Here is a 27,899-nt window from a genome sequence, read left to right as displayed (position 1 = left end):
TCAGGTCATGATCCCAGGGCCCTGGGAGCAAGCCCCACATTGGGCTCCCTGCTCAGTGGGGAGCCTGCTTCTCCTTCTCCCTCCACTACTCCCCCTGCTTGTGTGCGTGTGTGCTCTCTGTCACATAAGCCAAATGATTTTTTAAAAATGCACATTGATTTCCCATTCACAAATCTGGATTGGCTGCAGCAGCTCTTCTTCAGGCTGTGTATCAGTTTCTGGTTTGCACCACATGTCCTGTTGTTGCAGGATTTCAGTGTTCTCATCTCATGGAGTCAAAGAATGAATCTCGCTGACACAAAAGGGTGAAGTGAGGTGAAAGTTTACTAAATGAAGGTGAGAGCAGAAAGGAAAGAAAGAAAGCTCCCTAGAGTGAGGTGGGTCTGAATGGGCTGCCACTGGGGGCTGTTGTTAGTGACAGTCTTTTATTGAGAACAGACTGGGAAGTTTGTGGCCTTAAGATTCTTGTGCCATCTTGGTTTGTCCCCTTATCTCTTGTTCCACTCGGTCTACCATTTTCACCTGCCAGGAAGAGTTCCAGAGCCGGTTCAGTGGAGTCAGGGGCTTCCTCTCTCTCTCTCCTGCTTCTACTTCCACCCCTTCTGTGTTCATGGACTAGGAACTGTGGGCAGGAAGAGGTGTACTGGGATTGTGAGGAGTGACTAATTGTATGTTTTTTAATTAGTGGGGGTGAGGGATAGTACAAGTGTCTAAGGAAGCAAGGTGCTCTGTACTTTGAGGGGTCAGTTGCTGCCAAGAAAAGGTTACTTTTAAACATGAAGGCTTTAAGGCAGCCACCAGTTCCTTGAGGAAGGTCAAGCTCTATATGTTTCAGTTATCAGTGGGCTGCAAGCTATAAGGAGATTTTAACTTAAGCTACATTTCTGTTGCCTTTGTTTCCCCCAACACTGGCAAGAATCTAGTGTGAAGGAATGGCTCTTACAAGGGTATATTGTCATGCCACAGCAGAGGCAAGGAGAGCTTTCCGTGATCTCTCTGGTAGATCACTAAACTTTTAGTGACCCTTAAAAGAATTTACTCAAAAATGGCTCTTTCAGGTGTCCCTGAGTGGTTCAGTTGGTTAAGCATCTGCGTTTGGTTCAGGTCATGATCCCAGGGTCCTGGGATTGAGCCCTGCATCGGGCTCCCTGCTCAGTGGGGAGTCTGCTTCTCCCTCTCCCTCTGTGTTCTCTCTCTCTCTCAAATACATAAAATATTTAAAAAGTCCTTTGACTTTTACCTCTGTTTTCATTGACCAGTGCACATCATGTGGCTGAGTGCAACACCAATGGGATGGGAGTGAGTACTCCTCTAGGGCAGGTGCGCAGGGGAGAATGGATATTACTGAACTCTAATATAATGCTCTATAAGAAGTTAGTGTGTGTCAGGCCATAGAATGTGTTGGAGTCAATGTGGATTGACAGGAATCAGTGCTTCCCTGGATTTGTAAACACTTATGTTCAAAAAGTAGTGGTAATTGGAAACACCAGGGTTTCCTTTCTTCTGAGTATTCATACACAAATATTCATAAGACAATAAAAAAGAATAATCCACCTAATTCCTTTCACACACCCTAAAATATAATTCAGGGGTGAGGATGTATCTATTTTCTGTCAGCTGTTTAAAAAAAATATGACCCAGAATTATTGTGTGGTCTTTAAGGTCACTTAGACATTATGAAACTCCTAATTAAAGTTTGGTTTGCTACTATAATGCCTATTCTTAATTGAATGAGATTAATTACCTTTCGAATAAAAGTTTTAGAAAAGACTATTTGTTTCAAATTATACATGTCCATAAATATAGCATGTTTGCTGTGGAACAAAGAGCATAATTTGCAGCAGATTTTGAGAAATAATACTTACTCTAAAACATCAAAAAAATGTTCAGGTTAATTCTAAGTGCATCACCTAAGAGAAAAATAGAGTACTCAAGTATCAATTTAACATGGAAGAAAGATGACTTTGTCATTAAAAATCAATCAAAAGTAAACCTTCAGAGTTCAAAAAGGAAAAGTACTAAAATGAAAAATGGCTTTTATAAGTAATTTTACTTTAAAATTTTAATAAATGCATTAAAATAAATATAATTTAATGAATGAGAGAATAACACTGATATGTTGCCATGGAAAACCCTCTTTGATACTATAATGACAAAAAATTTTAGATTAAAAGATTTTCAAGAGCAAGAAGAAAATGATGCTGCCTTGAGGAAGAAAAAAATGAGAAGAAAGAAACCTGTACCAACAGTAATGTTACCATCCCATAAACATCAGAGGAGGTTACAAGGTTGCACAGTCAAGCAAAAAAAGACCCTCCTAAAACTGACCATAGTGGGAAGGATTTTTCTCTCCAGCTTTTTTTTTTCTTTTAAAGATTTTATTTATTTAGAGTGCAAGAGAGCGTGTGTGCTCATGTGAGGGGTGATGGAGAGAGGGGAATCTCAAGCAGGTTCCCCACTGATTATAGAGCCCGACGCAGGGCTAGATCTCAGGACCCTGCCATCATGACCTGATTCAAACCAAGAGTTTGATGCTCAACTGAGCCACCCAGGCACCCCATTCCAGCTCTTATGAATGTTCTAATATGGACTAAGTCTCAAGCTTAGGACTAGAATGCACAAACAGGGATCTGTGCCAATGCCCCAGTTTTGTTGACTAGAGCATCCAAACTATGCTTGAAATACCTGCTCTAGGTAACTGTTGGCATACGTGTAATGAGTTATTTCTTATTGGGCTGTTAACTTATTTGCTTATACACGACCTTCCCCATGTGTAGCCTGATGAGTTCATCTGCCTCCAAGAGGGTGAAGAATGTTATAGCATGAATGCAAAGAAAAAGGGAGAAATGTGCTATTCTGACACCGAATATATGATTTTCAGGTCCTCAGTAAGGCAATAGGCTTGGGAGGTTGTTTTACCTAAAGGGAAAAGTATCTTCTAAATTTCTTCATTTACTTCTGTAACTATCAAATGCCTGGCTTTCTTAATCATAGAATTTTCATGCTTACGGGAACAGAAACTAACAGCCCAGACCTCCCTGTCCAGTTCATCTTGGTATGGAGGTAGAGTTGGGGAAGGGAGCTCGTGTAGCCCGTTCAAGTCAACAAGCCCTTTCAACGCCTTGTTGGCATTGTGACTTTTATGCCATGTGATGAGGTAGAGAGGAAAATGTAGACCAGAGGGTCTTTGATCTCATTTTCTGCAGGGGACACCATGGGGAGAATCCTTGCACAGCCTATGGGGTGGCTGCCTCAGATTGGAAGAGGCAGCTCCCTGTGGGAAGGCAACAGTGTGCAGGAAGGTGGGCTCCTGTGTTGATAAAAACCTTCAAATGGAAAGTATGGAAGGAAGCCTAGTACTGGCTGATAAGCGTGGTAAAGGGCTCAGGGCATCCTTGTAGCTGAGTGGCAAGGCTTTGAAGTCAACAGCTGCCTTGAAGGTTACTTGGGGTGAGGATCCACATGGGAGTTATTGCTAGACTTTTAGAGCCAGAAAGAGCCAAGTGGACCTTGTTGGCAAATGATGACTTCCCTTGGAACGCTACTTGAGTTCATGGACACACCACTATTTTACCAGCCAGAGGCTTGAGGATTGAACACCTTCAGAATGTCCACTTAACCCTACTGGCAAATGGCATCACAGCAGGTGACCAGAGAGCTAGTGATGAATATCCAGAAGGAGCCAAACACTCCTCATATAAGTGCCCTATGCTATGTAGTCTGATACCATCTCCGCAGAGAGTTGGTGAAAGAAGAGGTAATGTATAAGACAGCGCTAATCCCCTCAAAGATGAATTGTCTAAAGAGCATGCATGATTAGATTGGAGTACTTTATTTTTTATCTCTGCTATCCAGTTGAATGTGCTTCTGTGAAGAATGGTCCTATTGATTATGTAGTAAATAAAACACCACCACATTTTTCTTACGCATACAACTACGTGGGAGTAACTCGTTAGCCCACAACTTAAAAGTATCCAGCTAAGTCTGTGTGAAATTTAAGAAGTCAGTCATATCAGAGATGAAAGAAAACAAAACGTCCTCAATGGCTTTCCTAGGAGGCCCCTACAAAGGTATCTGATTCTTTGGGGTCATAATTTGCTTAGTCATTTCTGGTCCCAGATAACCAATGAAAGTATACAGCCTGGACCATAAATGGATGCTGGAACCTGCATTTAGCCTGCAGATGTCTGGCCTGCACAGTGTTGTAAAGCCTTGAACTGCTATTTATAAACAGAGGTTTTACCTGAAGATGAAAATTTCTGGATTTCTTAAAGTGTACAGAAGTGGTGACAAATGGCTAGAGCTGAGCAGAACCTGTCCCTTGTAAGGAAAAAGTGTCTTTATTGTCTGCACTTCCCACTATTTCTATGAATTTTTTTTCAAATATCCAGCTCAGGGCAGTCCAGGTGGCTCAGTGGTTTAGTGCTGCCTTCAGCCCAGGGCTTGATCCTGGAGACCTGGAATCGAGTTCCACGTAGGGCTCCCTGAGTGAAGCCTGCTTCTTCTTCTGCCTGTGTCTCTGCCTCTGTGTGTGTGTGTGTGTGTGTGTGTGTGTGTGTGTCTCATGAATAAATAAGTAAAATCTTAAAAAAAAAATCCAGTTCAGGACCCTCATTTGCATTATTTGCCTGGTACCCTATATCTCTTGAAATTGCAAATCTTGGCTTAAAGCACATGGAGAAAACAAGGGTTCACGGACCTACTGGCATAGCTGATTTTTATTTCAGATTGTCATTCTTATTTCTTAGAAATGTTTCCTAAGGGGAGAATATTTTATTTCACTTATTTGCTCTGAGGTTCATCTAATTAACTCAGCTTCACTTTCCAGGACATGTCCACTTGAACTTTATTATACCTCTTAGGGACAAGATTTGGAATTCGGACTATCTTAACATAGTGCTGGTGACTTGTTGGGTTGTAATTCTGTATTTTACCAAATGCAGAATTTTCAAATAGGAAAGATATGATTTTGCCAATAAGAAGAAAAACATTTGAGAGGAGAATTTGGTTTTGAATCTAAGAGGAAGTTGAATAATATCCATATCAGTAGCACAGGGTTGCAGTCCTACCTTGCGAATGTCTGAAACTAGAATGACCAGGATTTCAAGAACTAGATATCAGTACCCACCCCTTCATCTCTCTTCATCTCTCTTGTTTGTATTTTTCTGCATGAGGGATTCATTTTTGTTGTCACTGTTGTTTTACAGAATGATTCCCTCCTTATAACTGGAAACTAACCTAGGTGTGTATTTCTTCATAGCTTGTGATACTACTACTTTATGTGACTTCAGAGAAAGGGCAGTGATTGAGTTTAGACAATGGTTTACTTTCAGAATTGATTGTAGTCAGATTGTGAGGTTATGTGTAAATAAACCAATTCCTTCTAGACCCATGTGAGTTACCAAGCAAAGGGAAGAGTGCTAGCAGGAAATACCATAGAGGCCCACAACAGGAACCAAAGTAGCAGCAGCTTTTTATAAATAGGTCAGTAATTAATCACTGGCAAAATCTCAATTTGAGTGGGCTTATGACAAAACGAAAGCAGAGGAATTGGAGTGGGTGGGTTCACACAACTCTTGGTGGAGTTTTGCTGCAAAAGGAAAAAATAAAGAACGTATTTGTATGCTGAAGGAAATGATTCAGTAGAGAGAAAACATGATGTAGAAGAGAGAAACAATTTTTGGAGTCCTGAACTTTGATAGGTAAGAAGGGATGGATCTACTCCTGGAGTGGGATTGTCTTTAGATATTTAGAGAGGAGTATAAATAATTGATCTACATATCTAGGATAAATGGGTACCTACTGAAGGGTGAAAGGCTATAAAACTTCTTTGATTTCTTCTATTTATTTTCAGTGAAAGAGAAAGTAAGATTGTCAGCCAGGAGCAAGGATAAGAAATCATTGTTAAGGAGAACAGGAACAATGAACGGCCCAGGGAAGTTTGTGGTCCTAGATTTAAAATGGTAGGAATTGTGAATATTTTCCAGCTATGTCTAATGCACGGGGTAGTAAGGTCCAGAGGAAGTGAACATTGGAGTGACCCAGAGTACACTAGGAAAAGAAATGTGTCAATTTCCAGTGGCTGCTGTAACAAAGGACCACAAACTGGGTGACTTAAAACAACATAAATTTATTTTCTCATAGTTCTAGAGGTCAGAAATCTGAAATCAAGCTGTCAGTAGAGCTGAACTCTCGCTAAAGGTTCTAAGGGAGAATCTGTTGTCTCTTCAGCTTCTGGTTGCTGTTGGCATTTCTTGACTTGTGGCTACATCACTCCAGTGTCTGCCCCCCTGCTCACTTTCTTTCTCCTCTCCTCTCCGGCTCATGGCCACATCATTCAAATTTGTTTACACATCACCTTCTCTGTCTTCTGTGTGTCTTTCCTAAAGGCATTCGTTGTTTAATTTAGGACTCAACTGGATAATCCAGGATGATCTCATCTCAAGATCTTTTACAGAATTATATCTGCAAAGATTTCCCCACCCCACAATAAGGTAACATTCACAAATACTGGAATTAGGACGTAGACACATCATTTTGGGGGCCACCAGTTCAGCCACTATGAGGAGCAAGGAGCTGAGATTGGGTGTAGTCCCTCACATGATTTCATAAGCTATGTGAAGAGGAAAAGACAACTTCAAAGGGGAGTGAGTAATATGAAAAAGATGTTGGGATCAAAGGGCTGGACATTTAGGTAAGGCTGATTGGAATCATAGTGCTAGAAAAAATGACATGGATTAATTGAGGTGGTAGTGTGACCTAGATCAAATTGAGACATATGTTCATTGAAGATAAAATACTGAATACAGCATAAATTAAATAACTCCCTAAGATAAAGTAATTTCTCTTCCTATACTAATTCAGTGCAGCTGTCACATAAACTCCATTTCCCCTGAATGTTACTACCGCTATATGTCTTAGTGTGGCCATAGGGAACCGCATGCTTTAGCCTTCAGGAGCTTGGAGGCATAAGTGAGATTGGATCTGTGTTTAAAAACACAACAAAAGGCATTCCCACCTGCCTCTTGGTAGTTTCTTTCCATGAGCTTGTAGGCAGGCGATGCCTCAGGAGAGTGTTTTCTCAGTTCCTTTGCTTTTCCCCTCTACAGTCCTGCCGGAAACTCCTGTGCATTCTCTCTGTGGTCTTTAATAACCTCATGAAGAATTTCTTTTTTTTTTTTTTTTTTAGGATTTATTTATTTATTTATGATAGAGAGAGAGAGAGGCAGAGACACAGGAGGAGGGAGAAGCAGGCTCCATGCAGGGAGCCCGACTGGGGACTCGATCCCGGGACTCCAGGATAGTGCCCTGGGCCAAAGGCAGGTGCTAAACTGCTGAGCCACCCAGGGATCCCCTGAAGAATTTCTTTACCATTACAACTCTTCTCTCACTTCCACCCTTCCCTTCTCTCCCAACTCGGTTTTCCTCGGGCAGTTGAGGTCAAAGGTCCTTAATCAACTTTCTAAGAAAGAGCTTCTATTTCTGGTTATTCTAATGCTCCATATGAAGTGAGTTTGAAATTCACATTCTCATTCCAGCTCTCAATTTAAATGAACCAAGTCTGAATTTATTCAGAAAACGTTTACTGAGCACTCACTATGTGCTAGACCTGAGAATACTAAAACCAAGAAGACATGACTTCTGCCTTCAGCTTACTACTCACTTGTCTAGTGCAGGGATCAGCAAACTATGACCCAAAGTCAAATCTGACATATAGCCAATTTTGTACAGCCCTTAAGCTAAGAAAGATTTCTACCTTTATGAGGGGTTGTAGAAAAAAAAAATGTATATGTGACAGAGACCATATGTGATTCACAAAAAGCATAAAATATTTGCTCTCTGGTCCTTTGAGGAAAAAGTTTGCTGACCTGTAGTCTATTGGGAAAACAGTGGAGATAATAACACCAACCTCACAAATTGTTGAAATTTGTTGTGGACTCTGTGCTATTTTTGCCTATAGCCATCATATATCTCCCTTTTTATAATAAGAGCTTATTATTTGGTGGCAAAGCCTACCCTGATAGACTGTGAACTATGGTTGGGCCTGACTCCATTACTGTTTCCTTGGGGGCTGGGTACCTAGCCTAGTTAATCCTACTTTTCATTATCTCTGGTCACAGATAATTATTCACATGGCCTAAGTAGGTCCAATAAGATCTAGCCAGGAGACTTTTGTTATAATTATTGGGAAAGAAAAAAATCAATTTTTATTAGAATTATTAGATGAACAGTGTGAGCTTTAGCTGTTTAAGGCACTCTTTCTATGAGATTAAGGAATGTAGAGACAAAAATGAATCTGAGAACCAGTGCTGAAGATACTGGTTGAGCCCTGGATTCAGTTGGACTAATTCAGTACAACTAATTCTTGTTTCTAGAGGTTTCTTTTGTGTATGTGAGATAAGTTATTTGCATTTAAACTAGTTTAAGTTTCTGTTACTGTAACATTAGGTATTCCCACTGATATCAAGTTAAATGAGATCATGAATGTTAAATAATTTATACATAACATTTAAGAAATCAGTACTCTTCTTCCTTTAAAATCAGTGCTTAGTATGCTATCAAAAATATAAATATTTACATTTAGAAGGTATGTATGTAGAAGGTCATCTAATCCACTTGCCTTGCTTTGCCAAACTGGGGTCTGTCGGGATTTAGCAGATTTAAAAGAAATTGAAAACTTAACTTCAAAATAGAGAAACACAATGGTGTGTGCTAATTATGAATTGAGATGTGTTTACTTTTGTATGGTAACTGTTATGAGCAGCATCTGATACATCTGTGGCAGACAGAGAAGACTTCCTAAAAAAGTTAGGGCTTAGCTGGATTTGAAGGAAGAGCGTCTTTGCTCAGTTAAAAGGGGTGGGGTCAGGTGGCAAGACCTAGAGAAAGTGAGATTATCCCCCACAGAGGGAATACACTCCATAAAGCTCTGAACATGAAAGAGAGCACATAACCTTCTGAGAACTGTAAGGAGTTAAATGCAGAGAGAGGATTAAGTAGTGAAGCAGGAGTGGAAAGGAGGAGGTTGTGGAGGTAACTCAGGGTCAGATCATGACAGTCCTTGTGTACCATAGTAAAGAATGTGGACCACGAGAAGAAATTCAGGTTTCTTTCTTAAAAATAAAAAATAAGTTGACAGTGTTATATTAGTTGCAGGTGTGAAACAGTAATTCAACTTCTATACATTATGCTATGCTCACCACAAGCGTAGAGAAATTCAGGTTTTAAGTTTGTTTTAGAATTAAAATGGTGCCAGAGCAATTCAGCCACTGTTCTGATCCAGGAGAATAATGTGAAGGATCTGAGGTGTGATTGATCTGAAGGATGGAAAAAGGATGGGAGCCCAGACACAGATCTCAAGGAGGGGAGAGGTATTTAGAAGGTGAGTAGACAAGCTTGGTGATTAATTCCATGTGGAAAGAAACAAAGATGGAAGAATTGCTGGATGAGCTTAGCTTTGGGCTGCTTGATGGATGGATGCTGGCTCTCCCCTCTACTATTGGAGAATAAGGAAGAGAAAGAAGACTGGCCTGATTTTTGTTTCTTTGGTTTTGTTGTGAAGTATGGGCATGGCAGAAACAGGATAAGTTCTACTTCTGATATTTTGAGTTTGAGGTGCTCACAGTCATAAAGTAGTGTTGACTGTTAAATTAGTGAGGTCTACAGTGCCAGAGAGATTTGGGCTGGAGATCCAGAGGTTTCAATAATCATCATGTAAATGGGAGTTGAAAATACATGATGGAATGAGATTTTGTAAGGAGAGAGAGTAGCTTCTGTTGATTTATTCCAGGTCTTTTTCTTTATAAAATTGAATATAATGAGCAAAATACTTGTTTTAAATATAGGCTATAGCAATGAATTTTGAGCAGGTTTTCAATATAGTTTATATCAGTACACCTGGGAATTCTAAAATTTCTATAAAGGACTGTAGATATTATAACAATTTTTCTTAGGGATTTTGAATTCTGTAAAATCCAAAACATTATGCTCCTCTTATTGAAAAATGAAGAAATAGCATGGTATTATGGGTAGAGTCCCAGACTAGAAATCAATCAGATATACTTCATTTTATCATGCTTTGCTCTATTGTCTTTCACAGATAGGGGTTCTTTACAAATTGAATGTTTGTGGTAACCCTGTGTTGACCAAGTCTGTCAGTGCCACTTTTTCCAATAGCATTTGGTCACTTATGTCTCTGTGTCACATTTTGGTAATTCTCACAAAATGTCAGACTTTATTATATTTGTTATGGTGATCTGTGATCAGTAATCTATGATGTTACCGTTGTAATTGTTTTAGGACACCACAAACTGCACCCACATAGGGTGGCAAACTTAATGTGTGTGTTCCGACTGCTTTACTGACTGTCCATTCCCCCATGTCTCTCCCTATTCCTGAGACACAACAATATTGAAATTAGATCAATTATTAACCCTACCATGGCCTCAAAGTGTTCAAGTGAAAGGAAGAGTTGCATGTCTCTCTAAATTACTCATGTTAAAAGGTAGAAGTGCTTAAGATCGTGAGGAAGGCATGTTGGAAGCCAACACAGGCCAAAAGCTAGGCCTCTTGCAGCAAACATCCAAGATGTGAATACAAAGGAAAAGCTCTCAAAGGAAATTAAAAATGCTACTCCAGTGAACCAATGGATGAAAAGAAAATGAAACAATCAGGATGCCTGTGTTGCTCAGTGGTTAATCGTCTGCCTTCGGCTCAGGGCATGATCTTGGAGTCCCGGGATCGAGTCCTACACCAGGCTCTCTGTATGGAGCCTGCTTCTCTCTGCCTGTGTCTCTGCCTCTCTCTCTCTCTCTCTCCCTCTCTCTCTCTGTGTCTCATGAATAAATGGATAAAATCTTTAAAAAAAAAAAAAAAAAAAAAAGAGGGATCCCTGGGTGGCACAGGGTTTAGCACCTGCCTTTGGCCCAGGGTGCGATCCTGGAAGCCCGGGATCGAATCCCACATTGGGCTCCCGGTGCATGGGGCCTGCTTCTCCCTCTGCCTGTGTCTCTGCCTCTCTCTCTCTGTGACTATCATAAATAAATAAATAAAATTAAAAAGAAAGAAAGAAAGAAAGAAAATGAAACAATCTTATTGCCAATATGGAGAAAATTTTAGGATTCTGGGTAACATAAAAATATAAGGTGAAGCAGCAAGTGTTGATATAGAAGGTGCAGTAAGTTATCCAGAAGATCTAGCTAAGATCATGAATGAAGGTGGCTACACTAAACAGATTTTCAGTGTAGATGAAACAATCTTCTATTAGAAGAAGATGCCATCTAGGACTTTCATAGCTAGAGAGGAGAAGTCAGTATCTGGCTTCAAAGAACAGGCTGATTCCCATGTTAAGGGCTAATGCAGCTGGTGACCTTAAGTTGAAGCCAGTGCTCACTATTCCAAAATCCCAGGGCCCTTAAGAATTACACTGAATTTACTCTGCCTATGCTCTCTAAATGGAACAGCAAAGTCTGGATGACAGCATATCTATTTTGCAACATGGTTTACTGAATATTTTAAGCCTACTATTAAACTGTGTAGGGGAAAAAAAAAAAGATTACTTTAAAAATACTACCACTCATTGACAATGCACCTGGCCACCCAAGAGCTCAAGTACAATGCGATTACTGTTGTTTTCATGCCTTATAATACAACCTTTTGCAGCACCTGGTTCAAGAAGGAATTTTGACTTTCAGGTCTATTATTTAAGAAATATATTTCATAAGGCTAGAGCTGCCATAGATAATGGTTCTTCTGATGGATCTGGACAAATAAACTGAAAACCTTCTGGAAAATATTTACCATTCTAGATTCCATGAAGAGCACTTGTGATTCATGGAAAGAGGTGAAAATACCAACATTCACAGCAGTTTGGGAGAAGTTGGTTCTAACCCTCATGGATGACTTTGAGGGGTTCATGACTTCAGTGGAGAAAGTAACTGAAGTTGTGGTAGAAATAGCAAGAAAACTAGAATTGGAAGTGAAGCCTAAGGTGGAACTTAATTGCTGCAATCTCATGATAAAATTTAAACAGATGAAGAGCTATTTCTTATGGATGAGCAAGGAAAGTGGTTTCTTGAGATGGAATCTACTCCTTGTGAAGATGCTGGGAAGATTGTTGAAATGATGACAAAGGATTTAGACTATTACACAAACTTAGTTGATAAAGTACTGGGAGGTTTTGAGAGGATTGACTCCAGTTCTGAAAGAAGCTCTCTTGTGGGTAAAATGCTACCAAACAGCATCACATGCTACAGAGAAATCATTTGTGAAAGTAAGAGTCATTGTGGCAAACTTCATCGTTGTCTTATTTCAAGAAACTGCTGCAGCCACCCAGCCTTCAGCAAGGACCACTCCAATCAGTCAGCAGCCATCAAAATCAAGACAAGATCCACCACCACCAAAATTACAACCCGCTGAAAGCTCAGATGATGGTTACCCTTTTGTAGCAATAAAATATTTTAAAATTAAGATGTACCTTGTATAGACATAATGCTGTTGGACACCTGACAGACTATAGTAAGGTACAAATGTAACTCTTACATGCACTGAGAAACCAAAATATTAGTTTGGCTCACTTTATTGTGATACTTGATTTATTGTGGTGATCTAGAGCCAAACCCTCTCTCTTCCAAAGATCTATGTGTAAATACTGTGTTCTGTTTCCGCTTCTAACTGGTTGTGCTAACTCTGAGATCAATACATATTACCTCCATTATATGGCCTTTATTCACTAATGCTGTGCCTCTGCCAGGACCTGGAAACAAATAGGTGGTTTATAATTTACATAGGACATCCATGAGTCATGCTCAGCTATTCTGAGTTTCCACATATGGCTTTCTTTAAAATTTATTATTTTACTTGACTAAGGAGAGGATTAGACGTGTTTGAGTAAAATATTCAAACTGAATCTGCTTGCCTCAGAGAGAAGCAGATTTCTCAGAGAAAGTCTCCTAACATCAATGGAACCCTTCTTCCTAAAAGTAAGGAGGTGAAAGCAAATGTCCTGTAGGCATTCTTTCTCCTCAAATGTTCTAAAAGTTTATGTATTTATTGATCCATGTGTAATTTGTCTTTCTATCCTTTCATCCTAGTAATACTCTTAACATTGAGATGTGGTAAACAGACCTGATAAGCTCAGAGTTTGTGTGCTTTAAAGGCAAACCAGAGATATGTAGAATTTACCAACAATTGTAGACCAAAAATAAGCTGCAATTTGTGGCAGTATATCATTTTAATACTTCCTGTTGAATTGCTCTTTCTGATGTTCTCAGCTAAGGGTTTCAGTGTTGGCATAGCCATAGTAACCGGAGTCTCCATTTACTCCATGTTCTCCTGTTGCCAGTGGCTCAACACACAGTGTTTGTCTTTAGGGCTTTTGGGTGAGACTGCCTTTGACAGTTAATGTTATGTGAGTTCATTGATGCCATCATTATAAATTATTCAGAATATTGAAAGCAGCATTTGTGTCTTTTGTGGGCAGATTTCTTTTTTCATTTGGCCAAAATGTTTAATATTCAAGTGTAAAAAATTTTCCAATAGCTAGATAATTGGGTATACAGAGCATATTAAGTTAATCCAAAGTAATTCAATTATAAAATGTATTTTTCATTATGAAAAACTGACAACATAATGGATAGAAATTGTTTAAGGAAATGAATATATTATCAAATAAAGAATGATTGACTTTTCAGAAGTCACAGAACCTGACATTTTGCCTATAATGTTTTATATTTGTCATTCATTTTTGAAAATAGGCAAGCAGATTCAGTTTGAATATTTTACTCAAACACGTCTAATCCTCTCCTTAGTCAAGTAAAATAATAAATTTTAAAGAAAGCCATATGTGGAAACTCAGAATAGCTGAGCATGACTCATGGATGTCCTATGTAAATTATAAACCACCTATTTGTTTCCAGGTCCTGGCAGAGGCACAGCATTAGTGAATAAAGGCCATATAATGGAGGTAATATGTATTGATCTCAGTGAGGCATTTGATGTAGTGTTTAATGAAATCTTATTCCCCAAATAATTTAAATTGGCTTGGCTATGAGAGCAATCACATGTGTTGAAAACTGGCTGAACGAAAGGGAACAAAAGGTGGTATGAAATGCCCACCTGTCAGCAGAGAGAACTACGGTTGCGTGAGGTTTACACTAGGCTCACAAAAGAAACAAAAGAAAATAGAAAGAACACATCTTGGAAAACCTTTCAAAAATAAAGTGTATATTTGGTAGTTTTTGGTCTTACAAGGATAAATTGAAAATTATACAATGCTCTGATCTGATTTTTTTTTCCTGTTAGCATTTATAATAGCTTTTGCCTGTGTTGTAATTCAGACTGGAAGGAGGTCTAGCATAAAGGAAGAGATCTTTTGTTCACATTTTGAGATGTTTAGGACATTGTTTGTGTCTGCTTTTTGGCATTTATCATAATCTGGCTTGTGTTATTGTCTTATCTCCCTTCTTTTTTTTTTTTATTCATGGTAGGTACTTATTAATTATCCCTGTACTTTATCACAACCATTTTCTGCCCTTATGTGTTGCTTTTCTTGTCTTGAACTTATAAGTCCCTTCAAATAGAAAAAAGGCAAAAGAAACTTTACTGAATTATTTTATAATCTTAAGCATGATTATAAATGGAAAAATTGGTGTTGTGGAGGAATAAGCAGTCTGTTTTTGATTCATTACACAGACATACTGTGTATAACTTAGTTTTAAAATGTACAAAGGTAATTCTTTTAAAAACTCCTTTAACCCAAACACATATTTTTCTCTCCCTTTTTGATATCATATAAGAAAAGCACGCTTGAAATAATTTTTAACAACACATGTTCTGCTAATATTCATGAGACTGAAATGTAATTGTTAATAGAATGAAGGTCTTAACATTTATATAGAATAAGAGAACTTACTACTAATGTCTACAAGGATTATTTTTGGAATCAGTGGTGAATTATTCATGGTATTAAATTTATTGTAGGTTTTCCTAAGATTTTCACACAGAAGATTCAAAGCTCTTTTCAATCTATGAATTCTTTTACTTCATTCAAATATAGCAGTATTATTTCCATTTTATGAAGAAAATTTGGACATAGAATGAGTAAGCTCGTATGTTATTGAGAAGGATGGTAAAATAAGGTCTGAAATGTACATATAATCCATTATTTTCTGATATCGTCAGAAAAGTAATCTTTTAAAAGTAGAAGGTGTGTTCCCTTCAATGGCCACTTCTTTAATTAAAATGCAGTCTGTTTTAAAATATTTGAATTTTGCCTCTTTGTCACGGTAGCACAACATAAATTGCTTATAAAGTGATTATAATACTTCCAATCAGTAAAATTCTATTTATTTTTACCCTTTGAAGGGATACTTATTTGTTTGGTTTAATTTATACCATTTTATTTTTGGCATACTCCCAGGTGGTCCTTGAGGTAATAGAAACTATGATTGTAGCATAAGATATAAAAGAAAATGCTGTTGTCTTAGAAACAGACTTTCCTGTGTTATCTTCTGGAGTGGTACACGGGCTGCCAGCAGCATACAGAGCTAGCATGGAGTTGGGAGAGCACTTTGTAAGCCAGGAGAACATTCCCTTCTTTTAACTCCTATCCTCACGTTTTGTTTCTCAGAGGATAATTTTTTTTTTTTTTAAAGCAGTGAGATAAAATGTGGATCCATTAATTTTTTTTTTAGCATTTTATCAGCTTTATGCCCCATCCATGAGATATTTCATCAGAGACTGTAGGTTCCAGAGGACATACTTGAGAAGATTTCTGAATACTTCAATGATATTAGGATATCATGATAAAAATGTGTATCATCTAGTGAACCTGTGGCAGCATTTAATGGAAATTAGGATGCTCAAACCATTTGGAGAATGACCATTGAAGGCAAAAAACATTTCAACTGTGATATGTTAAAAAAAAAAAAGTGTCAAGAAAACAAAGCAGGTCAGAGGTCACAGGATAAAAAAAGTCCTGTTTTGGGAGTCTCCAAATCTATGAAGTAGAAGATACTCATTATTTTGGCACATATTTATTGAGCACCCCCCACTTGCTAGAAGCTGTTCTAGGCACTGCAGATCCTACATAAAGAAAACCACCCTCTGAAGCTGCCTCTCCCCTCATGAGACGTACAGTTTTCAAAGAGGCACTAAGTCAATAAACAAAATAAATGGTGTGTTACTTAGTGCTGTGGTACAGGGATGGTCATGGAACAGGAAAGCATCTAAAGCCAGGGAAGAAAATAAGCCTGTGCGTGTGTGTGAGATAGATGGGGCAGGTGAGGGGTTGGGGTGGGAGCTGCCATTTTAAATAGAATAGTTGAGAAAGTCTTATATTTTAAGGTAAAATTTGAGGGGAAACTGAAGAAGATGAGAAAAGAATCTGTCTAGAGGATATTGTTTTTATTGACATAGCAACATAGCTCTGATCATTCTTAAAATATTCAGACTTGAAAGACAACTCAGATTTCACTAAATTCCAACTAATTATGATCTTTCCCCATAAAAATCATTGCATTTATACTACCATATACTGAGCAGAGTCAAAATGCACACTATGTCAGGGTATAAACCTAAAAACATAGAATTGATTAAATGCGTTGGAATGTAGCGTGTTACAGCGTCAAGAGCTTATTGCCTGATACATGAACACATAGTGAAATATAAAGATGTGAAACTCCATTTTGTAACAGGGAAAAGTATGTATAGATGATGGGCTTTGTGATTCTTTGTTTCCTATCACTTTCTCAGATACTATAGGGGAAATATACTCTGAATTGTACGGATGTTGAATTTCTTGTATTCAATAAATATACAGAGGGATATTAGCAGACCAAAGAGGGGCATGAGGATATTCTGAGTCTTAGCCTTGCCTTTAATCATTTCCATGGATATTGGTTTCACTGGCCCTTACATTAATCATTTCTTAGCAAAAAGAGATGAACAATACTATTACCCCTGTTTTGTAAATAAGAAAGAAGATGATAGGAAGGTTAAAAGATCTGCCTCAGGCCATTCTAACTATGAGGGCTTAGTAAAGTCCTTAGAAGAAGCTATTTGTCTTAAATGACAGTTCTGAGTTTTAGACACTGAGGTCCAGATTAAACCTAATCTGAAACAGTATATTGTAATAAAAAGATAACAGGACTGGGAATCAGGAGTTCTCAATTCTACTTGCATTCATATCACTAACTAGCTCTTTGCCTTTACAGTTACTACTTTTTAAGTTGGGTCACCATTAGGTGTTATTTTATCGAAAACCATTTATTGAAAGCCTCTTCTGTACGGGGTATGGTAGTAAGTGTTGGTAAAGTTATGGTCCATACTCTGAAAATGCTCATCCACTAGTGGAGCAGATCGACAAACAAAAGAGAGTGGGCAGTGAGCTCAGTACTGCACGAGAGGCAAGTCCAGTGTGATAGGGGAGGAGAAACCGAAGCAGAAGTTAGGATGGGAGAGATGGCTTCTCAGATACTGACCCCCTACAATGTAACCAGCTGAGATGAACTAGACTTACAGTTGATTTATGCAAGACCATATCACAGGGGGAACCAAAGTACAAAGGCCCAGAGGCAATAAATAACAAAATTTTAGGTGTATAGTTATTTCACTATGGCTGGATGGTTGAGGATGAAGACAAGAAGGGTGAGAAAAGCTTGATTTTCTTTTTTTCCCCTCTGCTAAGGATGGGTCAAAAAGTGCCTACCAACCACACAAAAGGTTTGCTTTGCACCTTAAGGCAGAAGACGTGTAGGGGTGTACAGTTTTGCATAAAAGGGACCTATTGGGATACCTGAGTTTAGCACCTGCCTTTGGCCCAGGGCGTGATCCTGGAGACCTGGGATCGAGTCCCGCATGGGGCTCCCTGGATGGAGCCTGCTTTTCCCTCTGCCTATGTCTCTGCCTCTCTGTGTCTCTCATGAATAAATAAATAAAATCTAAAAAAAGGGGGGGGACCTATTGCATTTAAAATTTACAAGGTCCTGTTATAGGCGGAGTGAAGGATTAATTTGAAATAGAGAAGTTACGAGGCTCTAACAAGACTCCAAGAAAAAAAAAGTTATGAGGGGCTGAACTAAAATAGCGAATGAAGAATAGTTTACAAAAGGTTATTTTGAGAGATACTTTTCAATTTTATAAATGTACGTGAAGGGGGACAGAATGGATAATTAGGACAGTTAGAATGATTTTGAGGCAATGTAGAAATGGTTAGGTTTTGGATTTAGCTGGTGGTGGAAAAGAACATAATCTGCAGCCTTTTGTGCTTTTTCTGCAGCACACTATTGAACAAAGGTATAGAAGAGTATCCACTTGGCTAGAGTGCTGATTTTCATTTAAAGGTCAGGAGCCCTGGGATTAGTGGATCCTAGGGTCTAAAGTCATCACAGACTCAATTCCATTCATCCTCTATCATCACCCTAAAGGCCAGTTTCTTTCCCGTTTCATGGTAGGAATCCAGAGTCTGCATTCTACTTCCACAGCACGCCTCCCATGACATTGGGAACGGTTGGGACATGCCCACCCTCCACTAATTAAAGGGATGATGCTTAGTTTGGGCAAGTTGATATTTAGTCCTGGGGAGAGCCTCAGTCTCCTGTGTCAAGTGTGAGAAGGTGGAAAAGAAACAAAAATCGGGGCTCTGTCTGGAAAGGAGGGGAAATGAGCATTATGATAAAACCTCTATCTAACAAGGCTTTTAAGAATACCCACTTTGAATGTGTAGGAAAATAGGGAGCATGGATGTGATTTGGCAAAACAGGGCAAGGTTGTATATGCATGTGTATGGGGATGGAGCAGGGGACAGAGGAGAGTATGAGATGAAATAATAAAAATAGGATTATTTAGTGTAAATCAAACATACCTAGTTCATTCCTCCCCCACCGGATATTCATGTAAAAGTATTTGTGACATAATCATTTTGCAGGATTATTGCCTTAAAAGGTCTTCAGTTTTTGTCCTTTGTCATTTTCTTCATCATTTCCCCAAAACAGAAGGAAAACAGTGTTTCTGGGTTTTAATCTAAACATGAAGAGCACTCTAAGTGGGAAGCAGATCCAAGGGAAAAATAACCCTCTTAGATATAGCTGTTATTGCCATTAAATTACTACCTTAAGTAGATATACATATAGGAGATACAGTTAATTTCACAAGAAGATGGGAAGGACCACTAAGGTAATGAACTTTATTGAGAGTGCTTTTAATCCCATTATACACGTTTGAGAAGCTTTCTAAGCAGGGAAGACCACTGAGTTGATAAAAGAAGCATTTAGTTAGCAAATACCTTTGTGCTTCCCTGCTCACTGGTATATTTGCTTTGGAAATGAATATTACTCACATGGTAGATACAGACTTGTTTCTCTAACTCGTCTCAGAGTGAATGAGAGAGAGAGAAAGAAAGAGAGAGAGTGTGTGTACACATACACATACCAAGGGGGCCATCAGTGTCATGAAGCAAGGGAATCCATTAGGCATCTTTTCATGGATATGTGGATCGCATGATTTAAGACTATCCTGGGGCATCCATAAATGATGCATAGGTTTTGTTTTCTTATTTTACATTTTTTTAGAGGGAAGAGAGATACTTGATTCTGCAATTTCTACACCTTCAGCGTTATCTAAATCTCTCTAGCTGTTGAATGCTGAGCATACAGAAGGAGCCATGCCATCTGCTGTTTAGACCATTTTCCCCAAATCCTTTCAGAGTATTCATTCTTCCTCAAACCCTTTTGAAGAAGAATGGCTAAGATGACTTCATTAGACATCACATTTGCTTGTGTTAAAACAATGGCTGAGATCCACTCAGCAGTGATTTGGAAATTACTCAGTTAATTGTACTTTGCAGCATTTCTGTATCCTGTGTTGTCATTTAAAATCATATGAAAATATGATTCAATAATTGCAGTATTATAGTGCATTAGTTATGTAGATCCTGAATTTCCCCTCTTTTCCAATGTTTTAGGATGAGTGACATCTTCTGTAGCTGTAGGTGCTCTGTGCTAGGACATACACTATATATTTTTCAAAGCTAATCTCCTTTCCACTTATAACCACACTAAGCCTTCCCTGCACTTTGGATTAGTACATAGCTAAGCAACAGATGGTAAAAAAACAAACTGAAGAAAAAAAAATAAGCCTGAGAATCTAGGGGAGAAATTCAGTATAATGATTTTATTTGCTTGGGTCACTATGTTTTTTTTAAGTCAACAATTGAGAATCCTATAATTAGTTACCAGCAATAGGGCATTTTGTTCAGTCGTTGACTGTTTAAGGATCTAGTATCATTAAAACATTACTTTGGGGTCACTTTTAATCACTGCACTTGAGGCATGGGGTATATGTTTTAATGGTCTCCCCTTAAACTGAAGCCAAAGTTTAACAAGTTGATATCCCCGGCCCTATAGACGAATTTACTGTTTTCTGCTGAGTGTAGCTTTTGCTGCACCGCTAGGGGGCAGAAGAGTTTTACAGTTCCTGGCTCTGTGCTGCAGAAGCTGAGTACACACTCTCAGCTCCTCCTGCAGCAGCTGAGGCTGATATAAATGTATAAACAAGCAGAAGCTATATGTGACACACACCACCATTCTTAAAGCAGAAAGCAACAACTCCAAGCCAAGTTTTTGGCTTCTGATGATGTGGTGAAGGCCAGGCTTTGCTCAGGGGCTGAGGTAGAGGAAGGAATCTTGACCAAATGACTATTTGCTGAGGTTAGGCCACGTGTGTGTGTGTGTGTGTGTGTGTGTGTGTGTGTGGTTTTGTACCATTGTCCAAGACTAGTGCATCAAAATGAGGCAATTGGCAACTCCTATGCACTGCTGCTGGAGAGAGGGATTGCTGGTGCCTCCACCTGGCTCTGCCATGGGCTGTTACTGCTTGACCCTTGTTGGAAGAGGAGCAATTAAGCAACATAACGAGGAAGGGTAATGACACATGTGAGAACCAAATCTCTCGTACGTTGAAAGCCTGCAGCTTTGAGGCTTCTGAACATTGAGGGGTTAGTTACAGAGTTGAGTAGGAGTAGAAAGTGATAGTAAAACATTTTATTTGTGTATAAAAAAGATTTGCTAAGTGGATATTCAGAATATTACTTGGGAAGTATATGGATTCCTACAGCATATGGGAGGTTTACAGTAAAGCCAGGGAGATCCTCAGGTCACCCATAAAGATACTTGCATTCACAGACTATATGTTTATGATTTTTGGAGAAGATGGATTCTTTTTTTTTTTTTTTTTTTTTTTTTGAATGAGGCGACTGTATTCCAGAATAAATAAAACTTTTCCACTTAGGAAAGCACAAGAGGGGTAAAAAGAAACCGGAGAGTGTGTCCCCATAGGTAGGCGAGAGGCACAGCAGCTGCATTGTTCTGGAAAGGGAATAATGTGTAGGTTGTATTCTAAGTTGATCTACCTACATCTGCCATCACAGCCGGCACCTGGTACAGGGTGAATGACACACAATACTCCCCAAATGTCACTGTCCAGCCGTGTCCACCAATTAAAACTAATAAACATTCCTCCCCATGCTGAAGATGTGCCGCCAGCCCAGCAAGCAGCAGGGCAGGCGATGGCAAAGCATAATAACAGCAGTAGCAACAGCGGCAGCCAGAGCCCCGGGCAGCAGGTGCACTTGGCTGGGAGCAGGGAAGGGCACAGTGTGGCGCTGGCATTGCCTGCTCACATATTATGCAGGCAGAGCTGAGTTGTTTACAAATTGATAGCAGAGGGGATTTGGTTGGAGACAGAGCAGAGCACGGTGCATTCAGTGCTCAAGAGAAACCCAAGTGGGGTTCCATGCTGGTCGGTTGGGTGCCATTCACCAAAGGAAAAAGGACAAAAAAAAACCCCCACAAAACCTCCTATCCCACCCCGCTCCCACCCCTCCAACAACACACTCCCTCTCTAGCCAGGGCCCAGTTCCATAGGCTGGCACAAAACACCTGGTGAGAAACCCTAGGATCTTTGATGTTGAGGGGCGCAAAGTCTCTGTCTCACTGAGCTTCTCTCTTCCAGGTCGCACGGATGTGCCAGATTCCCAGAGCAGACCAGTCTGGACATAGCTCGAAAATTGGAAAGGATGAGACGTAGAATAGAAAAGAGCCATTACGTGGGAAGGAAATGAATCTCCAAGAAGGTAAGGGCTACAAAGAACGTAAGAGGCTACAAGAAGGTAAGACACTTTCTGAGATGTGTTAGCACCCGGCGAGAGGTGCTTGACACACTCCTCTGGGCTGGACTGGAGTGTCTCTGGAGAGAACTGGCACATCATAGGGAGGTGGTGTGTGTGTTGGGGTCATGGGTGCGGGCTCTGGAGTGCCAACTCTCAGGGGATGGAAGGGAGGGGCCGGGGAGCACAGGCGATAAAGCTTTCCATGCACAGTTAATTACGGGACAGTGCTCACACCCAACAGTGAGGCATCATGGGTTTTTCTTGGTTTCAGTTATTTCTACCAAAGGCAGTCGGAATGTGTCCCCTTTCCATCTTGTCAGCAGTGCCACAACCTATGTCAGTCTTTGTTTTCACCTCTGCTGGTTTCAACTCTGCTGTCTTGTGGCGTCAGTGCTGTCAATTTAGAATCGTGCTGTTTCTGCTAGTGTGCTTATGATCCAGGACACCTGAAGGTGTCATTTTCCAGTGGCTAATTAACCTTGAGATCAGAGGCACACCAGCATAGCCCCTTAATTATATTTCTGTGTAACCCTGCAAGCACAGGGTGACGAGGGGCCAGGAGCACTGCTGTCATCGTGCCGTCCCACCTGTCTGACCCATAATCTGGGGATTGCTATACAATCCTGATTTCTGTCCTCGACATGGATTGTTCTGCGTTCTAAGTTCAGATGGCAAAGCTTTGAGTGTCTGAGTGGAACCTTTTGACAGGTGTATGCAAACGCTTGCGGTGTTTTTACAATAATAATTAAAAATAAAAAGCAAAATGTTAAAAAAGCAGAATGATTTTTGCCTCTGCCTGCTATGGTTGCTTGACCCATGGCTGGAAAGATAGGCAAGACCTTTGTGACTGTGGTAGTGGAAAGCTGTGGAGGATGTGTTTCTGGCACCACCGCTTTCTAGTTTCTGAAATGCAGTTGGTTTCCTTAATAGCTTTCCTAATCTATCCCTTCCCCCACAATCTGAGTGAACAGAGCCAAAGCTCTTTTTTTTTTTTTTTCCACAGGGTTAGGGGCAAAATCTTTGGACCCCAGAATGTGGGGTCTTGGACTGCAGGGATGAAGTGGTTTGAGACTGGGGATTGGGGCAATGTGGAGGAGAAAGGAGAAGTTGTGTTGTCAAAACAGAAAAAAAAAAAGGGGGGGGGGAAGGAGAAAGAAGGAAGCAGATGATGAAGACCTGGGAGTTTAAAACCTAACTGGGGACATGAGCCTAGTCTAGTAACCCAAAGAGGTAGATCCAAACTAAGGATGAAGAGGCCAGGACCAAGACCTAATAAGGTATATGCATGCGCGCGCACACACACACACAGTGGTTGGTTCAAACCTGGACAAGGGAACTAAAAAAGTAAAGTGGGAAGTAGAAAGAAACCATAGAGGAGAGTGAGGTTATCCAGGTGCATCGTTTCTTCATGCTTGTTATGTCACAAGGTAAGTTTGTCATTCATTTAAAAACCAAAAAAATGGGCAGCCCGGGTGGCTCAGTGGTTTAGCGCCGCCTTCAGCCCAGGGCCTGATCCTAGAAGACTCAGGATCAAGTCCCACATCGGGCTCCCTGCATGGAGCCTGCTTCTCCCTCTGCCTGTGTCTCTGTGCCCCCCCACCTCTCTCTCTCTCTCTCTCTCTCTCTCTCTATCTATCTCTCATGAATAAATGAATAAAATCTTTAAAAAATAAAAAAAATAAAAACCAAAAAAAAAAAAATCACCACATGCTCACTTACTACATGTATGGAAAAGAGAAAAAAGAAAATAAATAAATTCTATATACTATAAACCAATCTGGTTTTTGGATTTCCCTGTAGAACGTTGTGGCCGGATTGTTGTTCATCTTCTGCTTGAATGCATCCAGTGAGAAAGGCTCTTTTCTAGTGATTGGTGGCTTCTATGTATTGATGGCAGTTTCTTTTGTTCATTCCAATGTGACCTCTGCATGATGCTTCCACTTCTGGGACTCTGTTCTGATTCTGGAGCTGTAGAACGCAAACCCATCGCTCCATCACTTAAAGGTATTTAACGGAAAAGGGGTCCATCTTTTAGGTCAGTAAGTACCTCATGAATGCCAACCTCTTCTCTAAACTCTGGAAATACAAGGTAAGATGGGACCTGAGTCCTTCTACCATTGGTATTCTTGCTCTGGAGATAGGAATGTGCCCATGTTGCAGGATGCATGACCCACAGGTGAATGAATCTAAGAAGTTCTAGGAGGACATAGTGAAGGGTAGGGTGGGACTGACTGTGGCTTATATTTGAGAAGGAGTCACACCTTGGAGGATTAGCAGAGGTTCATTAGGCACACAATGGAAAGTTTAAATATCTAGGGTTTATTTTATAGGGAAAGAGAAGGAGAAATGCCTTCTCTCCTTGAGCAGAAATAGAGAAATAGTTCTGGATCTCTGTTGAAGACATTAACCCTGTGAGCAGCACCCAGGCTTTTCCCAGAGGGACTTAAGCTGACTCTCCACTTCCTTTGGCTTTTGAAATGTATTTAAAGAGTAGTGATTGGAGTTGGCTGTCTGGCATTAAAAGGGGTTTACTGCCTATTAGGTCAGTAACATTAGCTCTGCTCCAAAAGAAAGTCTGGGAAGAAGGCAGAGGGAGGCTTGTATGTTTGTTAGTTTTATTTTTGACTCTGGGATCATGGAGCTGAAATGACAGTAGAAGAAATTCATAAAGATTTTTTTTGTCTACATATTTTGAGTATTGGGTTCATATCTTCAGTTTCCTGTTGACCTGAGAGGTTGTGCATGGATAGTCAACAATAATATTTGTTGAATGAACGTCTGTTTTAATAAAACAGCAAGGTTAATGCTATCATGCCTCTTTTATGAGTTGAACTGGCTTTCCTTGCTTCTAGGGTGTCACTGATTATAGGTATTCTCAGCAGAGTTAGTAAATATATATGTATATTAACTCTTGTATACACGTCTATAATCATTTCTATATCTATTTGTATACATAGCAAGGAAATATATATTAAGGTAACTTAGATACATTTGTTTTTCAATAAATGGAGCTGGAAAAAAATGAGGATCCATATACAAAGAATGAACCTTAGCCAAGAACTTAAACTTTGTATAAAAATCAACTCAAAATGAATAATAAACCTAAATGTACAATGTAAAAAAAAGACTGTAGTTCTATTACATGAGTTATTACTGTAAAACACATATCCTGCTCTCATATGACTTTGCGATTTAACTTTCAAATCTACCCCTCCCTGTGTTATAAATGGATCATGTAGAGATAGTAATGCTGGCTAATTTAAAGAGTATAGGATGTTAAACTGCACGTGGTTTATCCTAAGGAAATTCAGAAGGAGTCATAAATCACCATGGTGACATAGCACATCGTGGTCCTTCGGGGGATAAAATACCTTAAACCTTTCCTAATGATTTACAAATCTCTCAAATGAATTGTCATATTGACACAACTTGGGCCACAGCAGGGAATAATTGTTCTCAGTTACGCATCCTAGAACAGAGGGGAAATCTTACACTAACATCATGCCTGATAGCTCAGACCACGCTCACTGTACTGTTGGCTCTTAGCCTGTCTAATAGTTTTAAAAGAGAAATATCATCCTTTCCTCCAAGGATTTTGACTAAAACAAGACTTCCTTTTACACTGAGGTGATGCAGTTAACAACATTTTAAACAGTCCTTGTAATTTCTGCTTTTGTAACACTTCTTATCTGACGATCCTCAGGTTCTTAGACATTAAAATTAAATTAAGTCTGGATCCTCTGAATATCAAATCATGGTAGCTCCATTTCAAAGATAACAAAGCTGAGGGAATTTGTCTCTAAAAATGCAATCTGAAACTTCCAATATTTTTTCCTAAAGCATATTTAGAACATTTTTGTGACAGCACACTTCTTTTAGTTCTCCAGTTATACAAACATAGCAATTCACAATGGGAAATTTTCAGTTTTTAGGAATTCAAGGTCATAAAAACCAGTTCATTGAAAACATTAGATCATAGTTGAAAGAAAATCTCCTTTATTTTTCTCTAATTATTAAAATTAAATCTGTAGCAAGTACTGAACGTTGTAAGAAGTAGGGAAATCTTTTCCTGAAAATGTGGTAAACTTCCAGAAATGGTCTTGAATATTTGTTTTAAAGAAAAGAAGTGAAAGAATAATTATCTTATGTACCAAATCCTACAGCCTCAAGTAATCACAAATACAGTTTCACTGTAGCTGATATACAGCTGTTTCCTGGCATCCCTTGGAATTATTCTACTTCTTTAATAATGCAAGGTACTCTGGGGACCTAATTTCTGCCTTAAATAATTCATAATGCATGCTTTGTATTAAATGAACAATTTTAATGAGAAAACCGTATCTATTTGACTGGGGAATAACTGTTGATTCGATTTGAATGTTATTTTGAATGAAGTAGCATTGGATTAACAAGATTTTACTATATTGTTTTCTTATTTATACCCTAGCCTTATTTTTTGGTTGTCATTATTTATCTTATATCAAAGTAAGTTGAGAAAGTGACAAGAAATTGAGAGAATGAACTTTAGACTAAATGATAGAAAATGTACAGAGGAGAATCACTGAAGAGAATAAATAACAAATGTGTTTAATTGGGTTTTCCTTCAGTTCTAACATTGAGATTTTGTGGATGACAGTTGTGTGTCACGTCTGTTTCTCAATATGGAAAAACGATGAGGTTCTTGTCGCATTAACCCACTTTTGCTTGAACCATTTATCAGTCAAAATTTTACATTTCCTTATGAGATAATCTGAATAATGGCATTAGTGTGATAACGCAATAGAAGATACAGTTGAGCACGCATAGTGCAGAGTTATGAGTAATAGTAGATATAATTAACTACAAAATCTCTGAGAACAGAGACATGCTTTTGTGCAACAAGCACCCAGGATCGTGTTTTTTACATAGTTGGTGCCCAGTGAAAATGTACAGGGATTTGCTAAGTAAATGAATAGTGGGCAAAAGGTAAGCAATATTAAAGGAAGCACTAATAAACAATAAATTCAATACATACAATAAAACTATGATTACTCGGTACTATCAAACGAAGAATAACCATATGCAGGCACCGGTCAAAATGTGGTATGTGCTTTAACATAAAATTTTTATGAAACACACCCAATAAGATAGGTGCTGCTATTGTTCCGATTCCATAGAAGAAGAGCCTGATGACTGAATGGTTAAACTAGGTTGTTTAAGTTCACATAGGAAAGTTTAATTATGAACCTCAGTTTCCTAAACTCTAAACATTATACTCTTAACCATTGGATAATATTGTCTGTCTTAAAGTCCTTGTAGGATTTGGTGTTTGCATGATATCTCCCATTCAAACACTGGAAGATGGCAGGCCTGTTCAGCACTCGTTGAGGCTAGACATGTTCTGAATGGTGTGAATTAGAGATTATTCCTACTTAATGTCAGACTGAGATGGCCTTCTGCTTCGCTCTTGACCTCATAGTTTAAAGTATGAGAAGAACATAGAGACAGTTTACTGGTGTCTGCGAGATCTTTAAAATCTACATAACTAAAATCAGACAACCAAGATTTACTAAGGTCTCACTGTCTTCATTTCTCAATACTCCTATTATGAGGCATTATAAAAAAGAAAAAATATAGTTCCCATCAGGAAGATATGTTCAGTAAAGGATGAACTATGTAGAAAGATTTAAGAACATTCGCAAAGCAATTTACAGATTGAGGTTTATGCTGATTAGCAATTAAATTTGTTGCAAAT

At 39.1% G+C, this 27,899-nt stretch overlaps 1 long non-coding RNA gene across 9 annotated transcripts in view; it reads left to right on the top strand.

Annotated features, from left to right (window-relative positions):
* Positions 1–27,899, top strand: part of LOC140608082 (uncharacterized) — an 848,352-nt gene that overhangs the window by 345,689 nt on the left and 474,764 nt on the right. For all 9 annotated transcript variants that reach the window (XR_012010065.1, XR_012010062.1, XR_012010058.1 and 6 more), the window contains one exon: positions 22,009–22,129. This is a non-coding gene — a long non-coding RNA (uncharacterized lncRNA). The remainder of the gene's footprint in view (positions 1–22,008; positions 22,130–27,899) is intronic.

The sequence above is a fragment of the Canis lupus genome, chromosome 17 (genome assembly GCF_048164855.1).
Source record: "Canis lupus baileyi chromosome 17, mCanLup2.hap1, whole genome shotgun sequence".
In the NCBI taxonomy this organism is placed as follows: Eukaryota; Metazoa; Chordata; class Mammalia; order Carnivora; family Canidae; genus Canis; species Canis lupus.
This window is presented reverse-complemented; position numbering and strand designations above follow the sequence as displayed.